The 19,288-nt window shown below is 46.5% G+C and overlaps 1 protein-coding gene across 2 annotated transcripts in view; it reads left to right on the top strand.

Moving 5' to 3' along the window:
• The first annotated feature begins 11,941 nt into the window (after positions 1 to 11,941).
• The window catches only part of LOC144773208 (beta-1,3-galactosyltransferase 2-like), a 47,760-nt gene continuing 40,413 nt past the window's right edge, over positions 11,942 to 19,288 (top strand). For both annotated transcript variants that reach the window (XR_013599928.1, XM_078658104.1), the window contains exon 1: positions 11,942 to 12,165. The gene's annotated coding sequence lies outside the window, so the exon portion shown is untranslated. The remainder of the gene's footprint in view (positions 12,166 to 19,288) is intronic.

Raw genomic sequence — 19,288 nt, forward strand, 5'->3', positions numbered from 1 at the left:
GGCCAGAAGAATGCTCCCATCAAGCTGCTGCAGATTTGTGTGTCATATATGAGGGCCAAAAGCACCTAATATGCTGTGGGGCTGGCATGTCAGTGATGCAAAATAGTGTGAGTTTGATAGATCATATTTATTGATAACCTAGCTGCAATGCCTGGACACTGCTGCTGGTAAAATGTATGTTAATAGTGTAACCTATGTAGGAAGCATTGGTTGTCATATGTGAGGGCTGCAGAAATCCGGCAGAAGCACAGAATCTCTGTTCACTAATACACACATAACTCTAAAGCATACCCAAAATGGACTGCTCAAACAACCTTTTGACACCAACTGCTTCACGTATAAAATGCGATTCTGGGAGAAAAACTGAAGTAAGTCCAACTCTCAGAAAAAAATACTTCTACTTCCTTCCTCTCAAACAAAATTGACTTGGCTGAACATCAAACAAAATGGGGATTTAAATTAAAACCGACTGAAGCCTCATATTATGTTATTATTTTTATAGAGCACTCGATTACCCATAGGGCGTCTTGGCGCTATGCAAGAACCAATCAAATGATACCCCACACTGTAATGGTTATTGTGTGTAGAGAAAAGCCACATTTTAAGGCCTTCCTGAAAGCTAAAACAATGGGTATGATTTTAATGTATAGTGGAAGCGCATTCCAGGCTTTGGTAGTTCCCAGCACAAAATCTTTCCCTCCCGAGACAATGCAATGAAATCTGGACAATGTCACCATCTTGGTAGAGTCTGAGCACAGGGATCTTCCCAGCCTGTACCAATTAAGACTTTTCCTTAGAAAATCTGGTGCTTGGTCATGCAATGCTTTGAACATGATGCAGAGTGCTTTAAAAATAATGCTACCGTGCCACCCCGAGACGCACCCACGGACCCTTCTGCTGCAACACCTGCAAGTTCACCTGCATCCAGACCTCCACTACACCAGCACCGACCAAGACCAAGACGAGCAACAGCCACAGCCACCTGAAATGCATCCTGCTCAACACCCGCTCCGTCCACAAGCACGCCATCGAGATTTGGAACCTGCTCGACTCCACAGCCCCAGACGTCGCCTTCTTCACGGAAACCTGGATGAACGCCTCCTCAGCGCCCGACATCGCCATCGCCATCCCAGACGGCTACAAGATCATCCGAAGGGACCGCATCAACAACACAGGAGGAGGCATCGCCATCATCCACAGGAACACCATCCGCATCTCGACCAACACCGACGACACCCTCGCACCCGCCGAGCACCTTCACTTCCAGGTCCACATCAACCCCCAAGACCACCCTCAGAGGCACCCTCATCTACAGACCCCCGGGACCACGCACACAATTCAGCGAAGACATCGCCGACTTCATCAGCCCGCACGCCCTCTGCTCCGCTGACTACATCCTCCTCGGGGACCTCAACTTCCACCTGGAGAACAACAACGACCGCAACACCACCACCCTGCTGGACAACCTCGCCAACCTCGGTCTCAAGCAGCTGGTGACCACCCCCACCCACTACGCCGGACACACACTCGACCCCGTCTTCTCATCCTGCAAGGACATCGCCTTCAGCCACGCCACCGGACTCCACTGGACGGATCACAGCTGCGTCCACTTCAGCTTCAGAAGGACCACGATCCACCACCACCAGCAACAGGTTGCACGCAGAAGCTGGAACAAGATCACAGCCGACCAACTCGCGACCTCCCTGAGCATGAACCCTCCCACCTGCACACCGAACCCAAGCCAGGCGGCCACCAACCTCACCAAGTGGATCAGCGACTGCGCAGACGACCTCGCCCCCCTGAGGACCCCGCCCAGCAGACCCGGCAGCAAGAAAGCCCCATGGTTCACCGACGAACTCAGGAACTCCAAGAAGAACTGCCGAGCCCTCGAGAGAACCTGGCGCAGAGACCCAACCCCGGACAACATGGCTGCCCTCAAGCTCGCCACCCGAAAGCACCACCAACTCATCCGCGCCACCAAGAAAACCGCATTTAAGGAACGACTGGACAAAAACGCACACAACAGCAAGGAACTCTTCAACATCGTCAAAGAGCTCTCCAACCCCAACGCCGGAAACAACGACATCACCCCTTCGCAAGACCTCTGCAACTCCCTCGCCTCCTACTTCCACAACAAGATCGCGGACATACACAACAGCTTCAGCACTCAACCGACGCACGCCACGACCGAACCCCCGCCCCCCCCCCACCACCCTCCGCGCCTGGACTCCGATCAACACCGAAGACACCATCCGCAAGATGAACTCCATCCACTCCGGATCTCCGACCGACCCCTGCCCTCACCACGTCTTCAACAAGGCCGACGCTGTCATCGCACCCCACCTGCGGGACATCATCAACACCTCCTTCGACACCGCTACCTTCCCGGAGAGCTGGAAGCACGCCGAACTCAGCGCCCTACTCAAGAAGCCATCAGCCGACCCCACCGACCTCAAGAACTACCGCCCCATCTCGCTGCTCCCGTTTCCTGCAAAAGTCATCGAGAAGACCGTCAACAAGCAGCTGGCCGCCTTCCTCGAGACGAACGGATCCCTCGACCCCTCGCAGTCTGGCTTCCGGGCAAACCACAGCACCGAGACCGCCCTGATCGCAGCCACCGATGACATCCGTGCCCTGCTCGACAACGGAGAAACAGCGGCCCTCATCCTCCTAGACCTCTCCGCGGCCTTCGACACTGTCTGCCACCGTACCCTAGTACAGCGCCTCAGCAACGTCGGAGTCCAGGAGAAGGCACTGGAGTGGATCATCTCCTTCCTCGCCGGAAGAACACAGAGAGTCCGCCTCCCTCCGTTCAGATCGGAAGCCACCGAAGTCATCTGCGGCGTCCCTCAAGGCTCCTCGCTCAGTCCAACCCTCTTCAACGTCTACATGGGCCCCCTCGCAGACATCGCACGCCAGCACAACCTCAACATCATCTCCTACGCCGACGACACCCAGCTGATCCTCTCCCTCACCAACGACCCCGCCACCGCCAGAGACAACCTACACGAAGGGATGAAAGAGGTAGCCGAATGGATGAAGAACAGCCGCCTGAAACTGAACTCGGACAAGACGGAAGTCCTCATCCTGGGATCCTCACCCTCCGCCTGGGACGACTCCTGGTGGCCCCCCGCCCTGGGCAGCGCACCCCAACCAACAGACCACGCACGCAACCTGGGCTTCATCCTGGACTCCTCCCTCTCCATGACCAGACGAGTCAACGCCGTCTCCTCGTCGTGCTTCAACATCCTGCGCATGCTACGTAAGATCTTCCGGTGGATCCCCACCGAGACCAGGAAGATGGTCACCCAGGCCCTCGTCACCAGCCGTCTGGACTACGGCAACTCCCTCTACGCCGGTACCACCGCCAAACTCCAGAAGAGGCTCCAGCGGATCCAGAACGCCTCAGCACGTCTCATCCTGGACATCCCCCGTCGCAGCCACATCTCCGGACACCTGAGAGACCTGCACTGGCTCCCGGTCAACAAGAGAATCACCTTCCGACTCCTCACCCACGCACACAAAGCCCTACACAACCAAGACCCGGGATACCTCAACAGCCGCCTCAACTTCTACGCTCCCAAACGCCAGCTTCGATCGACCGGCCACGCCCTCGCCGCCGTCCCCCGCATCCGAAGAGCCACCACAGGAGGACGGTCCTTCTCCTACCTCGCCGCCAAGACATGGAACTCCCTCCCGACCCACCTCCGCCGGACCCAGGACCACCTCGCCTTCACGAAGCAACTCAAGACCTGGCTGTTCGAGCAGTAGCGGACCCCCCCTCCCTAGCGCCTTGAAACCCTTCGGGTGAGTAGTGCGCTATAAAAATGCTATGATTGATTGATGATTGATTGATTGATTGAAGATGGCTGGTGATGAGGTGAAATCTCCCATAATGGTAAATATTTCTTCACTTCTGTTGGCGCTGGCATCTATAAATTCTATCAGCGCTGCGTATTTGGTGGCCCAGAACGTTTGGTGGTAGAGTCTTAGGGCAGATTTGAAATTGTTCCTGTCTGCATTGTCCTGGCTCATTGTCCAATTGCACTCCAGTTGTTTGCAGTGGTGTTTTATCAGTTTGAGATCCTCTGTGTACCAACTGGATCTTGCGGCATTGCTGTGTTTGAGGGGTGCCAAGGACTTGGTGCAGGAGATGATTCAAGTGTTGAAATTCTTGATGAGTTTGGGAAGGCTGTTGCTGTTTTTGGTTCTGTGAGTGTTGAGAGCGGTTTTCTAGTCCTTGTCAATGATGCTGTTCCAGTTTTATTGGGCTGGTCTAGTGGAGGTACATGTGCATTGAAACAGGACAAAGATGAGAATCTTGACATGGGTGTGGCCTGTCCAGGGGAGTGGTGTGGGTTCATAATCTCGGATGTTGTTGAAGTTGATGTAAACAGGATCCAGGAGGGGTCTAGCAAAGTGGTAGGTCCCTTTTCTTTTTGGGTGACGCCCAGGCTTCCAAGGTCCTCATTGAGTGCTCTTGAGTTGGGGTCGGGGTTGTCTTGCGTGTGGAAGTTTATGTCTTGGAATAGGATGTAATTGCTAACATCGAGGGTGAGTAGTGCAATGAACTCCATGTTGTGCTGGTGAAGTTGGTGTGTGGTCCCCGTGGTCTATAGCTGAAAGTACAGCTTAGGGCGAAGTTGGCTGTGACGTGGACCTTGAACGACAGGTGTTCCATGTTGGAGGATGACGTGTCCGTGGATGTGATAGAGCTGATTGAGTTCTTGTGGATGATGGCAATCCCACCTCTGGGCTTGTGAAGTCTACTTTGCCTTTCAAACTTGTATATGTGGGGCTATGGCTGTGGCGCTGTCAGGTTCTGATGCAGGGTTCAGCCAGGTTTCTCTGAGGAACAGCTGGTCCCAGATGTCAGTGGTGTGTTTGTTGAGTGAACAGGTGTTAAGGAGCATGCATGTGAGTATGGAGTGTTATGTTGATGGTTGCAGGCCTGTGTGAGTGTAAGAGTGGGGTGTTATGTGCTGTTGGTGAGGTGAGTGCTGGGTGTGGGTAAGTGCTTGAAAACTTGCAGGAAGTGCAGAAGAATGCTCCCTCAGTGTTGTGTGGTGAGGTGAGGTGAGGCAGCAGCATGTAGAGGGGCAGTGGAGGTTAAGGGTGTGGAGGGCAGCAGAGTGGTAGCAGCAGGAGAGGGGAGGACCAGAGTTCCTAGCACTGGGTGTGGTCCAGGCACGGATGGACACAGAAGGGCTTGGCTTTGGTACGTCAGCAGTGCACCCACTGCACATCCCGCTATGGCAGCCATTAAGTAGATCCTGATAACAGAAGTGATGTCACTTCCTGTGCAAATGAATTAAGGGAACTTCAGTGATGTCACTTGCTGTGCAGATGGATATTTTGGAAATCTAAAGACCACCAAACCTGCTTCACCTTGCGTCTAAGTGCAATGCGATCTTGCCACTGACACTTGCAGCAATGCTTTTTCTTTCAAGTGGACTCCACGGGTGGACCAGAGCTAAGTAAGGTGCACCAGATTTGCCTGGAAAGAATGTGGGTAGGTATGATCTCCTCACCTATGATGTCCATGCAATAGTGTGCATGTTTGCCATTGGCCTTGAAATGTTGAGTTGGTCAGCCGCTGCCAGAAGTTATAACTCATGGATGAACTATTTCAAGATAATATTTTTATGCCACTTGAGTACTTCAAGGAGGATGTCATCACCTCAACCTCACAAGAAACACATTTCTTTATTATATGCTTAAAGTGTGCTTGGGACTCCTCTCCCATACTACCTGACAGGAACTAGAGAGTCTCAAATCACGTAACCTCCTGATAGAAATGAGCAGCCCACAACACATTATGTCTTGCATCTGCAAAGAGGTACATTTTATAAGCAAACCAGGGCTGCATGGAGCTTGACTACAATGGGACGCACACCTAGACCATTCAATCATTTATGATCAGTGGACTTATTTCTTTAAATAGTAAGTACAGACTTGTCAATTTTAAACTCACTCAAAGATTCTACTATACTACAGGCAGGTCACTGCAGCAGACTGTAGCCAAAGAGGGCTCCACAATGTCAGATAGCCACTGGACGTGGTCTCAGTGAACCCTCCAGAGTCTTTAAGCAGGGCAAATGTATCTTTCTAAAATGTTCTTTTTCAAAATATTTCTTACAAATCTGACTCCACAAGTAAATTGGGTGTGTAATAAATATTTAAAATGACCAATAATTAATTTTATAGGTTTTTCCTAGCTGGAGATACCATTATTAAAGTAATGTTGGATCCTAATGCTTTCCTTTGGAACAGCCAACCAGCTACTTTGAAAATAGCTTTTGCGCCTTTTCACTGGGACATGTTTAACATTAAACCTTTACAGGTCCTACTTTTAAATACCAAGCCCCATTTTATGGACAGTAAGGCCTACTTAGAGTTAGGAGTGACCTAAAAATATTTTTTTAAAGGGTTTAGGCTTGTCAAAAGAGGTTATTTTGATTGATTGAATTTGCAGTTAAACCTGCCCAGCCAGGTTGCAAATTGTAGGCTTGCAATCATGTTTAGACTGCCAATGTAGTTGAAGGCACAAAGGGTGATATAGTCCACTTGTGACATTTAACTGCCCTGGGTATAATATTCTTATTAGGGGTTTCATCATTTCATCTTGCTGAAAGGGTGAGCTCAAGTGAATAAACAAAAAAGGAGACAGGAACCAATCGCGGGTAAGAGTTCTCCCCTTTTTTTACTTATAGTAGGCTGAAGCCAACAGTTATACCACCTCAGTACAGGTGGCACAGATTTCAATGAATGATTTTGTTCCCAATAGGTAAATTCCCCTTCCGGAGCAGTCGTACTATGAACATATCTGGTTCCTGTATCCTTATTTGTTTATTCACTTGAGCACTGTAGTAGCAGCATCCGTATAGGTCCTGAAGAATGCCTCGCCCGACTCAGGGGCATTTTTAGGCTGAAACATGTTGACCAATATTTTCCAACATACCACTGCGACTTAAATCCAGGTTATGGGCAAGAGATTAACAAAGATGATGAACTGGGATATAAGGCTGTAGATTCTGTTTTAGGAAAGCAGGCCCTATGTCATGTGTGGCTTTAAAAGCAATGCAAAGAGCCTTGAACTCAATTTGTCTCTTTACAGGCAGCCAATGTAGATCTTTGAGCGCCCAGATTTGTGTTTTGGTATATTCAGCAGGAGTCGTGCCGCAGCATTCGGCACAACATGTAGTTTGGACAAGCACTTTTTTCGAAGATTGATAAAGAGCCCATTACAGTAACCGGCTCTAAACAGAACAAGTGCTGAAGCCACTAGTCTACGTAGCTCAGCTGGAATGTTGGGGAGTATTTTCCTCAAAAGCTTTAACATGTAGAAAGAAAGAGAAGTGACCTGATTAACATGACTTTCAAACGAAAGCTTAGAGTCAAATGTGACTCCCAAATTCTTCACCTTAGTTACTGGCATTGGTAGCGAACCCAGCTCCAAAGGCCATACATTACGGAACCAGAAATTAGTATGGGCACCAAAAAGTAAGACCTCTGTCTTACTGGAATTTAATTTTAAACAATTGGTGGCCAACCAGTCAGTCAACGATCTGACGAAGACAGGTATGAAACTGTGCCATAGTGTCAGCGGGTGAAAGAAATAGTTGAGAAGCCCAGGGACCTGATCAACCTCGCCAGCGGTGCAACGTAGTTATTAAAAAGGGTTGGGCTCAAAGATGAACCCTGTGGCACTCCACATGGTAATGTAAAGTTAGGTGACTTAAACTTGTCTAGTGCCACAAATTGCTCCCTGTCGGACAAGAATGATTCAAGCAAGGTGAAAGCTCTCCCTTTGATACCGACCCCTCTCAGGCCTCCCAATAGTTTCTGGTGGTTCACCGTATCAAATGCGGTGGAGAGGTCAAGCAGCCCAAGTGCTGCATTGCCTCCTGCGTCAACTGTCTGCCTAATCAGTTCAGATGATGTGATCAGAGTCAGTTTGGTGCTATGATATTTTCGAAAACCGAATTGAGTGTCATCCAGAAAACCATGCCTCTCGATATAATCTGATACAATCCCATTCATGGCTTTCTCCACTATCTTTGCCGGCAGCGGAAGTCTAGAGATCCAGCGGTAGCTGTTAGGATCCGCCCCATCTAAGTTTGACTTCTTCAAAAGAGGGAGAACAGATGCCAACTTCCAGCTAGCGGGGAATATACCAGAGGAGAACATCTGATTAAAGATAGGAGTCAGATGAAGGGCGAAAAGCTCCGGTAAGCGACGGAAATGTTTGGGGGGGCATGGGTCCCTTGGGAGCCTGATTTCATATACCGCAGAAGATTGATTGTCTCTTCCATAGTTAATGACGGAAAAACAGATAATTCAGGAAGGTCACTGGATTCAACTAGAGTTCTGGGGACGATATTAGCAACCCCAGAAGCGGCTAAAGCCTCTGATGGGGATACTGTTTCTTGATCCATGGACCTGGAGAAGCCATTATACACCGCCTTAACTTTCTCTTGGAAAAAAGTAGCCACTGTATTACAGAATGCCTGTTTTTTAGGTGAATCTAACACTTCAGAGCATTTAGCTAACTTTTTGACCGTAGAGAAAAGTTCCTTTGAGGTATTTTTGCAGTTAATATGGCAGTAGTGAAGTAGCAGGTTTTCTCCATATGAACCATTTTTTTGTACTCGAGCAAGGCTTTTTTAAAAATACCTTTATCTTCCAACTCGTGGGAAGATCTCCACTTCCTTTCCAAATGGTGACATTTATGTTTTTTGTAGCCTAAGCTGTTCCGAATACCAAGGTTCCGTGGGTCTTAACCTACGGCTGGTAATGCATTTGGCTGGTAGCACCTGGTCTATTGACCTTCTAAGCCATTCATCAAAGGCAGCAACTGCTGCATTTGGATGCTCTAAAAAATGTGGTGGATTTTGGGCTAATGAGTGTTCAAAAGTGTCTATTGCCATCTTGTTCCATGGCCGGACCTTTTTCGATTGCCTGTTTATCGGCTTCTCTGTATGAAGATTTTGTAAGGTGAACGACAACATAACCGCTTTATGGTCTGATTAGACCAGCGGCAGTGATGGAAGACATTGTAAAGCAAATGGCCCCCAGAATACGTACTGCCGGTCACCTGCTGAGTGAGGTCAAGGCTGTTTGCAGGTGATCCCTACCCCCTCCCTGATGAAGGGGAAGCTATTGTTATTTACCCTATTTTATCACACTAGGTGAATATTTACACAAATATATGATGGTAATTTTAAATTGAGATATACTAAATCATGAAAATCATGACACAATTTCCTACACAATATTGTTGAGCCACAGTGATAAACCCACTTGAGTGAAAATATTTAAATAGCTTTGCTTCCACTTCTGGGGGGAATAAGTAATCTGGATTCAAGCTAGCCTGAGAGATGATGGGTGATACCCTGAAACCGGTCCAAGGATGCTTGTTTTTGGTCAGGGGAGACCTGGCTTGGCAGTTCGAGCTGGACTGTTCCCATGAGGAGCAGTGCCAATATTGATTTGCATATGGCTGGGTCCAAACTGGGGTTACATGGGAGCAAAATAACAATGGACTAAACCCAGATCTGTGTCTGGGGGTGAGTGTTTAAAAGGTTTCAACACTCTGTCCATCATTTTATTTTGTGATGTTGCTATTTGCTCCCTAAGTGACTTAGGGTACGCCCAGAGTAGTGTAAAATTACGCACACCAAAAGCAGTTAGCTAGTTGGTGCAAAAAGATATTAGGAGGACCAGTTTAATGTAAGTGAGAATTTTGAAAAAGATGTATCTTAGAATGTGAAGAAAAATGCATTTAGATTCTCTTCTTCCGACAGTACCCTAAAGCATACCTAAACATAGCACCATAAACACCTCCTGCTGATCACTGTATATGTACAAAAACAGATTAGAATACATACATGTCAAGACGTGATTTCGTTATTTAAACTGCAGCTTGAATTTTGCTCCATCTCCTGTCGTTCCTCTTAGCGGCTGACTTTGGTAGCAGAAATTGTGACATCAGAACTAAATTGTCATAACTTATTAAATTGGAGCAGCTGTGCTATGTCATTTCTTTATTACAGGCGACTAATAATAAAATAAATAAAAAATTCTTTATTGTTTGATTATTTAAAATCTTACAATTTTACCAGTACAAAAACATATTCAATAAATACAATAGAATAAAAACAATTATATCATAAAAATTTCTCTAAAAAATATTTATAAAAGCATTTTTTTCTAATTTATTCTCCCAGTTTTGTAGATGCAATCTTCAGGAACTTTACAAAGGCAGCTTTCATGACTATATCATTCGAATGTAGACAGACTTTCAATGCCTGTCTACATGTCCTTGTTCCACGCATATTAAAGTGAGGTTTAAGTATTGCACATCTTTCTTTATGGAGTCCGGGACAGATACATAAGAGGTGGACAATATTCTCTTCTCCACCTTTACAAAGTCTACACAATGAGCTGCTGTTGGTTTTTTTCCATGGAGGGGCGTGACTAAGGCCTGGTAGAATCCCAAATCTTGCTCTCACCAGACATTGTTTACTTTTTTCAGACCAAGGTATTTCCAAGTATTCCTGTACTTTCTTTTTTTCGTATCCATTTATTACTGACCACGAATGTTTTCTTTTTGCCAGCAAATCTTTGTCGTTTACAAGTGATAGGTGGTTTGTTGTTCGATTTATTATTTTTTTAAAGGATCCATTGTTTATCATATTGTTCCAGATTGGCGTTAGTGCAAACTCTTCTAATGCATCATTGAGATATTTCCATGCAACTGATCTCGTGTTCTTATTTATTTCTTTATTCTTATTATTACAGGCGACTAGAGACCTCACAAGTCAACTGTAATAAGGAAATTATAGACCAGCTTTTCATACAGAGATGGCAGGCTCCCATGTAATATAAGGTCATTGTACTTTTTAGTGACTTGCAATATCTTTTTAAAACATAGTAGAGGGTATTTTTTCATTATAATTCATAGCAACACCATTACCGTTTCTCAAAACAAATCTTCCAACCGTGATCTCGTATCCCTTCCCATGAAAGAGAAAATATGACTGCACAAAGGTAGAATAAAGGTGAAATCTGCAGTACAAAAGTAAACACACCAATATGCCGCTAGTAACATGTTACCAAAACAGATTTCCTGGAGTTTAATATAAATCACTTTCAGAAAGGACTGTAGTTTGTAACGTGTGGTAACATGCACAAGGAACCCTGCTTTCGAGTAATGGATTTGTCCATGTAAAAAACGTGTCACCTTTCTGCTAGTTACTGACATGCCAGGGAAACATGTTCAGAGAAGCGAGTTCTCCATTTCATTGTTTAAAGATCATCTGTCCTGCCTTTGCATTCTTTATTTAAAGAAATGATTGAGTTACTTTACTGTACGAAAAATGTTAGACATCATAGCAGGCACAGCCCATGCAGGTAAGAGCGATGGGGCGGGGTGGGGTTGGGGTATTCGACAGACAACAACGAGGGAAAATGAATTATTTATTTAATATTCCCTCTGCGTCATCTGTCGAATACCCCCATCCCGCCCCACTGCTCCTACCTGAACGAGCCGCTCCTTCATCATAGTACTATATGCAAGGATTAACGATGTGGTTTGAAAAAGAGATTGAACAGCAGCCTTAATACATATAGGAATCAAGTTGAGCAAGGAAGATTGGGAGTTGACTTTTGTGAGGTTAGATCCAGAACAGGGATCCAAAGAAACAATGGAACATCACTTCTGGGAAATAGGAAGGTCTGATAGGTGGAGTTTCAGCAAAACAACTTGAGTTTCTGAATCATGGGCTCACCCAGTCAAATTGGACCTCGAGCTAGGAAATGGCTCGTTAAGTATGTATTATTTATATCCAGAAAATGTGATTGGCTGAGTAAAATCACAGGTATTCCATTGAGAATTTGGGTTTGCATAAACATGTCAATGCTTGTGTAATTAATCGAGATAGCTCTTCTCTCCAGTGAGCACAGCAGTTATTAATTAAGTATTTAGTGTTGATTCCAGAGGACTCCTGAAATTTGTTGAGAAATGAAGACATTCTTTTCTTGCACAATTTTGAAAGCCTGTACAGGGATAGGACCTGGATCTGATAGCTGGAGGAAGGAGCTCAGGGGGAACCAATGAGTGAGCTGCTCTTCATACAAGACTCCTAAGGGACACCAAATAAGGTGAGAGAATTTCCTTATGGGCTCTTGCCTTGGAAGGAGATCGTTGTTTTCCTCAGGTCAGTTTTGTCAACACCTGTCTAATTTGGTGTTCATGACTCTGGGAACAAAGTGAAAAGGTGAAGCAGGGTTTTTGACTTTTGGGTTACATATTTAGAATGTTTAATGGAATGTTGACTCATGAATGACTAGTCAGTTGCAGCGGTGCTCTTTGCTCTGCAGGTAGCTTTCTTCACAGCATGTATAAAATACACAAAGATCCTTGCCTGAGTCTTCTTTCAAATCTTAAAAGAGTGCGGCAGGTCAAGTAGTGTGTTGTAATGCTTGAAGATGGGAAATGGTGTATGAAGAAGAACTGTCTCTTCAAATCACAGTACCTGGATTGGAAGGTAATTCGATCTTAGAACCTCAGAACATTGCTGATAGGTCCTAGACGCAGTACAGAGAAAATTGGATCCGAGTAATGATTATTTAATGTCAAATAACACTTGAGTCTATGTTTAAACACACAATCACCATTGACTTTGAATCAATTGAAAATGAATTCTTATGCAAAATTTTCAAAACCTCTCATCGTATTTATTCATACAAGGTAAATATTAGATCATTTTACGGTTAGTTTTTCATCATATGTAACCAAGTTACTTCAATGTAATTGTAGAATCATTACATTTTAGAGTGCTCTCGTGAGGAGGGAAAAGGGTGTGTATAGGGAGTGAGGGACAGGGTAAAGGTGCTGTGACATATTGAAAACATCATATTAAAATCCAAGAACGCCTTTACAGTCAAATTTATGAGAAAAGGTTCCCGAATAACATCACACATAGGTTTAACTCAATTTCATTAGTTGGGTCCTATGGTGTGAGGAATTGGCGTAGTTCTACGTTTCGACCCCCGTAAACGCTAAAGGGTTAGTTCAAGCCTCATGTTGGGGTCTTCATCAGGAAGGTAACTGGGAGAGCATCAATAGACGATAGCTGTCTGTACCGTTTTCACGAAGGGGCCGTGGTGAGCTCCTCAGGTTTTTGGGCGGTGTTCTTCTTGGCCAGTTAGGAAGCGTCTGCTCAGACGTGTCCGAACGGTTCGCAGCGTAATGTGGATTAAATCCTTCTCTTTATCGAGAAACCGTGGCCAGGAGTTCGCTAGACTGTCTTGCAGCGTCTGTCTTAGCGTTTACGGGGGTCGAAACGTAGAACTACGCCAATTCCTCACACCATGACTCATTGTTGGAGTTGGTCGTAAGACTGACACAACTCCAGCAATGCATCAGAACACAGAGGCGAGTCCCATGTTAAAAGCCTTGCGTCAATTCCTAAGCCTTGTTTAAGAAGGCATAGGGATTATTATGTAGTTAAGTCGCAGAGTGACGCAGTGACAAGTTGTAAATTTCACTGCATCAGTTCTACAAGGCTTTTAACCTGGGGATGTGCACACTACATTCATTGTACCTGGCACAAGTATAATATGACGCAGGCCTCTACAAGCTGATGCATTGAGCCCAATGCATCAGTTTGTAAATATGGAGCAGTGTGGAGCACTGATTGTACCCGCCGCTGCGTCAAAACAATTATGCTGCGCAAGTGATAGCTGCCCCATTGTGTTTTGTCCATACGCTGTTTCATTAGGAATTTGGGGCCAGATGTACAAACATTAAGTATACCATTATCCTGATTTCAGGTTTCTCCTAATTGCAATAAAAAAACGGTATTCCTAACGTATTAATTTTTGTATTCACAAATACTGATTCTTAGTAGGTATCAAATCGACCAACCTCATATTTATTAGTGATCCCAATTTACAACACATTAGCAATTGCCGCCATCACAAGGATGGAGGACTTTTGGGGTCAGCTGCTCACCATGTCTGTGATTGCTTTTCTTTTTAAATAAAGCAATCTTTTTTTTTTTAATGTAGCCCGTTTCCCTTAAAGGAAAATGGGATCTGTTTATAAAAAGATAAAGAAACGTTTCAGTTTCTTTTTATAACATTTGCAAAGGAGAAGTGGTCCCAATGAGATCTCTTCCCATTTGGGAAGGGGTTACCACCACTTTTAACCTGGTGATAAGGTATTACAATTTTGCGACCGGAATTAGTATAGTGTGCATTACTGTTTTGTGCCATAAATCGGGTCACAATACAGTAATGCACCCTATACTAATTCGGTATTTGAAAGGGGCACCCTAAACTCGCTTCTTCCCAATAACTAATCTCAAATGCAAATTGTAATTTGGTAACAATTGACCAAATTACATTTTGCCTTTTGTACATTTTTGCGGTGGCACCAGGGTTTACTGTTGCAGAAATGCTTTGTACATCAGACCCCTTAATCCTTTTCTTACACTGTGCTTGCTACTTATTTTATAACCTCAGTGGCTTCCCCACACCAATGTATAATGCAGGGTGTCTGTGCCACAATGAGTCACTAGATGCTAAGTGCTCACACTGAAACTGTGTTGGTGTGGTTTTACAATTTCCTTTTACTTTTCCCTTCACGTTAATGTGCATATTGTTTTCTGGTCTCCATGTCTCTGAGACTTCATCATCCGAAAGCCAAAAATGTATTTCGGGTGTCATAGACACACATAAAAAGGACAAACAGATTTAAAACACAAATATACGAAATCTATTAAAATAACAGAGTTTCAACATGGAACTGCAGGTTTTAAAAATGCACGGACTGCAGAGCAAATAAATTAATCAGCAACCATCTGAAACAAACATCGCAAGACAGCGCAACATTTTTTATAATTGTACTTTCTCAATAAGGGTCCTAACGACACATTGAAAAAGGCTTATAAAATGTGAAAAAGAAGGTAAAGTGCAACAAAGTTTGGTTGGAAACACCATCACAAGGACAAGAGCAAATATATTAACAAGTCAAAATTGACCAAAGGGGAAGCATAATACACTCCGTACGGACCTAAATCTAAACAATAGAGTTTGGGCCAGATAGCATTTTGGGATTCCCTAATTGCGAATCACAAGGATTTGCAATTAGGGAATCGCAAAATGCAATCAATTCAAGGGTCTCAAATGACCCTCCTCATGAATATTAATGAGGTAGGTCGCAATTTTGGACCCCCTAGGATTTGCTAAAATCCCGAGGATGGTGGCCTGCTGAGATCAGCAGATCACCATGTTTGTGATTGCTTTTAATTAAAGCAATCTTTCGTTTTCTTTTCATTTTTTAAGAGCAGGCAGTGGTCCGTGGGACCACTGCCTGCAAATGGGAAGGGGTCCCTAGGGACCCCTTCCCATTTGAGAATGGGTTACTACCTACTTGAAGTAGGTGGTAAAATGTGAATGTTTTGCGACCGCAATTGCAGTCACAAAACATTCATACATACCGATGCAATTCGGTAATTGGAAGGGACGCCCTAAACACACCCCTTCCTAATACCGAATGACAAACTCATTTTGCGATTCAGTAACAGGTTACTGAATCGCAAAATTAGGTTTGCTACATCGGAAAACCAATTTTTTTCTTCCACAAACGCATAAAGGCTTGATACATCGTTACTGTTGGACCTGGCCCTTTTGGCAGGTTCACCCCAAAACTTTTTGCTTTTTCCTAGCCTGTTTCTGGAACCTGGTGTTGGTGATTTTAGGCCTCTGCGCACTTTTTCACTGTGGTACAGTCTAAAGTGCGTGAGCTCTCTGTGTATGTGTGGTGAGTGACCTGCCCTCCCATAGGAATGAATGGGGAATATGGATGCCCATGGTCGTTCCTGATGTGTGGGGAGTGCAGGGTCGAGTTTGATATGTGTGAACTCGGGAGATTTAATGCTGCGTAATGGTGTATGCGGCATGGTTGTGTCTAGTCTAGAAGTGCCCCTTTTAGAAGTTGGCATATTTGTGTAATTTGTGCCTGGCGTGTGATTGGCTGGTGAGCCTGGCCCAGGAGTGCCTGGACCTGCTTGTGGATTGACTGTCTGGTTTGAGGGTGACAGGGGCTGCAGAGCCCCCTGGAGGTTGTCTGAGTCAGCCCGTGGATGAAAGGCAGCATCTGCTGCCAGGGAAGTGGGAGGAGATAGCACCTGATAGTGAAGGGCTGTGCCTGCCTGACCACAATGCTGGCTCCACCTCCCCGCTGGGCGACTGTCACCTCTGTCCCTGATACTGAAAGGACTTCCCTATAACCAGTTCTAGCTGGTTCTCACACTGCCTGCACAAAGACTTCAAAGACTTTTCTCTGTATAAGAAGGGGCTGTGTCCCCTTCCAAAATGTTCTTGTTTTTGGACTTGAATCTGCCAGGGGCATGCTGCTGCTTGGGCCCAGGGGAATCCCTGGGCCCTGCCCAGCCCCTGGACACCTGATGGACTTTCCTGTTCTGGGAGCTGTGGTACTCCCCCTTATGTCCTGGACTGCTGAGGTCTTTGTTATATAAAAAAAAAACCAAAAAACATAAGACTTTGCTGCTCTGTTTTGGCATATAGCGCTTTGAAGCGCTTTATATTCTCCCCCAGCGCTGGAGAGCGCTCTATTTTAAATAGGAGACCTTGTTGTGGCTGGGCTGTGTGGTTCCTGAGCGCTTTGTTCGTGTTTCTAGTGCTGAGCGGGCTGCATTTGCCCCAAGCGCTCAATAGCGCTTTTATTTTTATATCTGTTATCGAGGGAGCCCACCCCTCGTTGAAGTGATTCCCCGCCTGCCTGCCTGCCTAAGCGGGGCCGCTGCGCTGCCCGCAGCGACCTGGAAGTGGTTGGCCGGCCGGCCAATCCTGGCGCGACCGGCCGGAAGTCCCGCCCCGCAGCCCGGGTGAAAGGAGAAGCATGGCGGCCGGTGAACAGGGCTCCCGTGTGCCGAGGGAGCCCTGCAGCGAGAGGATGGGAAGCCGCCTGCCGTGTCCGTCCCGGGGCTCCTGAGTGAAGGGGGAGCCCCGGGGAGGGAGAGAAGTCCCGCGCCGCCTGCCCAGGGGAAGCGCCGCCGAGGTCTGGTGAGTCTGGGCTGGGCCGGGTGAGGCGGGGGCAGTTCTGTTGCTGCTCCGTGAGGGAGCAGATGGATCTTTGTGGTGCCGGTGGAGGCACTGTGTCCAGAGCGGCCCCGTGTGGCAGTGGACCGCTCCAACGAGGAGGATGGTTGCAAGGGCCTAGAGGGGCCCACGCTTTGTTCTTTAGGGGAGGGTGGTGTCGGGGCACGTTGTCGGTGCCCGCCCCCTCCCCCTGCGCCCATCTTCAGAGCGGCCCTGATGGCAGAGGGCTGCTCCAGCGATCACGGGGACACTCGCAATTTAGAGCCCAGAGAGGCTCCGTGGCATTCGTTTTGAGCCCTGCCAGGCTCCAACGTGGGGGCATAATGGTTTAGAGAGCCTCTGAGGCTCAGGGGGCAAATTGGTTATTTTGAACCAAGAGGCCCATGTGTGGAGGAGCCCACGAGGGGGCTCCGGGGGCCATATTAATAAGAGGGGCCGTCGGGGCACATTGCCGGTGCCCGCTCCCTCCTGCCTGCGAGGGATTTGTTCAGAGCCTTGAGGGCTCCAGGGGCTATAACTGTTTAAGAGCCTGTGTGGCTCCAAGTGCGCAGTTCAGAGCCTGTGTGGCTCCAGCAGTGGCGCAGTTTGCGCCTAAGAGTCAGTGAGGCCCCTGGCGCAGTTTTGTTGATTTCCAGCTGCCCAGCAATTAGTGGGCAGCTGCACCGTTTAGGTCTTGTGACTGTTCCCAGGTGCCCAGCATGTAGTGGGCACCTGCCCCGTTTAGGCCCCTTACATTGAGACACAGGGCGTCCTAGCCCCAACAAGGCCAGTTGGCCTAGGGACTGCCACAGGTGGCGGCTTATGTAGGTTTTGCGCAATTGTGTGGTTTTTCCTTGCACCTCTGAATGTTTTAGGCATCATGTGTCTTTGCGCTATTGAGTTGTGTCTTTCTTTCCCTGCGCTGCACCTCTGAATGTTTTAGGCGTCATGTGTCTCCTAGCGCTGCACCTCTGAATGAGTTTGTGATGCATCATGTGCTTTGTTCTTAACACCGCTGAATGTGTAGGTTTATGCATCATGTGTTTCCCTTTACTACTCCTCTGAATGTATATTTATGCATCATGGGTAATGTGTTCTTTCCTAGACCCCTAAACGCTGTGTGATACTTAGGTGGTTGTCCGTACACCTCTGAATGTTTTAGGCATCATATGTTTTCCTTTACTACTCCTCTGAATGTGTTTCATGCATCATGGGTAATGTGTTCTTGTTTATACCCCTAAATGTATTTTATAATTAGGTGGTTGTTCTGTCCAATACAGGTGGTCCTAGTGAGGTCCTGGTCCCCTGCGTGACATTCTCCTAAGGTGGTTAGGGTTGCATAGGTGGTACTTACCTGTGGATGTGATTTATAACTGTTATTTTGTTTTATGCATTATTTTCTATGATCTACAAAGTACTATTTCTAAATGTGTTGATTCTGTCAGTGGCCCATGTGGCCCTGTCTTGTAAATAATCCCTTATGAATATTGCCCGTGCCAGTTGGCACAATGTACATGTGTGATTTTTATCTGATGTGTTTTGACAATACAAAAGTTATTTTCATATAACCTTGTGTGGAGTTCCTTTTTGTGTGTGCCTAAGATGTTGTTGCTGTTGTGTGCTGGCGCAAATGCTTTACACATTGCCTCTGAGTTTAGCCTTACTGCTCGTGCCAAGCTACCAAGGGGGTGAGCAGGGGTTATCTTGGCGTGTGACTTCCTTGCCCTGACTAGAATGGTGGTTTCTGCCTGGCTTTGGCGTCAGACTTAGCCTACCAGAAATAGTCAGTTCTAACATTGTTGGTCAGCGGTGCGGATTTGGACTTGTGTTTGCGCAGTGCCACAGCGACAACTGGCTACATTAGAAAACTCTGCATTTTTAGATAGTCACATGTTTGGGATTATTGTTTGTGATTTTGTTTTTCCCCAAGAGTGTCATTTTCAGATGGTGTTCCTGCGCTTTATGTTTAGTGGCAGATGAGAGAAAATGACAGGGCGGGACGCCAGTAGAGGGGGAGGTTCCCATAGATTAGGAATCCCTTGCTGGGTCCAGTGGCCAATCCTTTTCCTGTCCCTGTGTGGGTAGATGGAAGAAAGGGAGTGTGGAGGAGAAATGGCTTGCTTGGGAGGGTGGTTATCCCCTGAGTGTAGTGTGTGTGTGTCTGGATTCCCCAGTA

Source organism: Lissotriton helveticus, chromosome 1_1 (assembly GCF_964261635.1).
Source record: "Lissotriton helveticus chromosome 1_1, aLisHel1.1, whole genome shotgun sequence".
Lineage (NCBI taxonomy): Eukaryota > Metazoa > Chordata > Amphibia > Caudata > Salamandridae > Lissotriton > Lissotriton helveticus.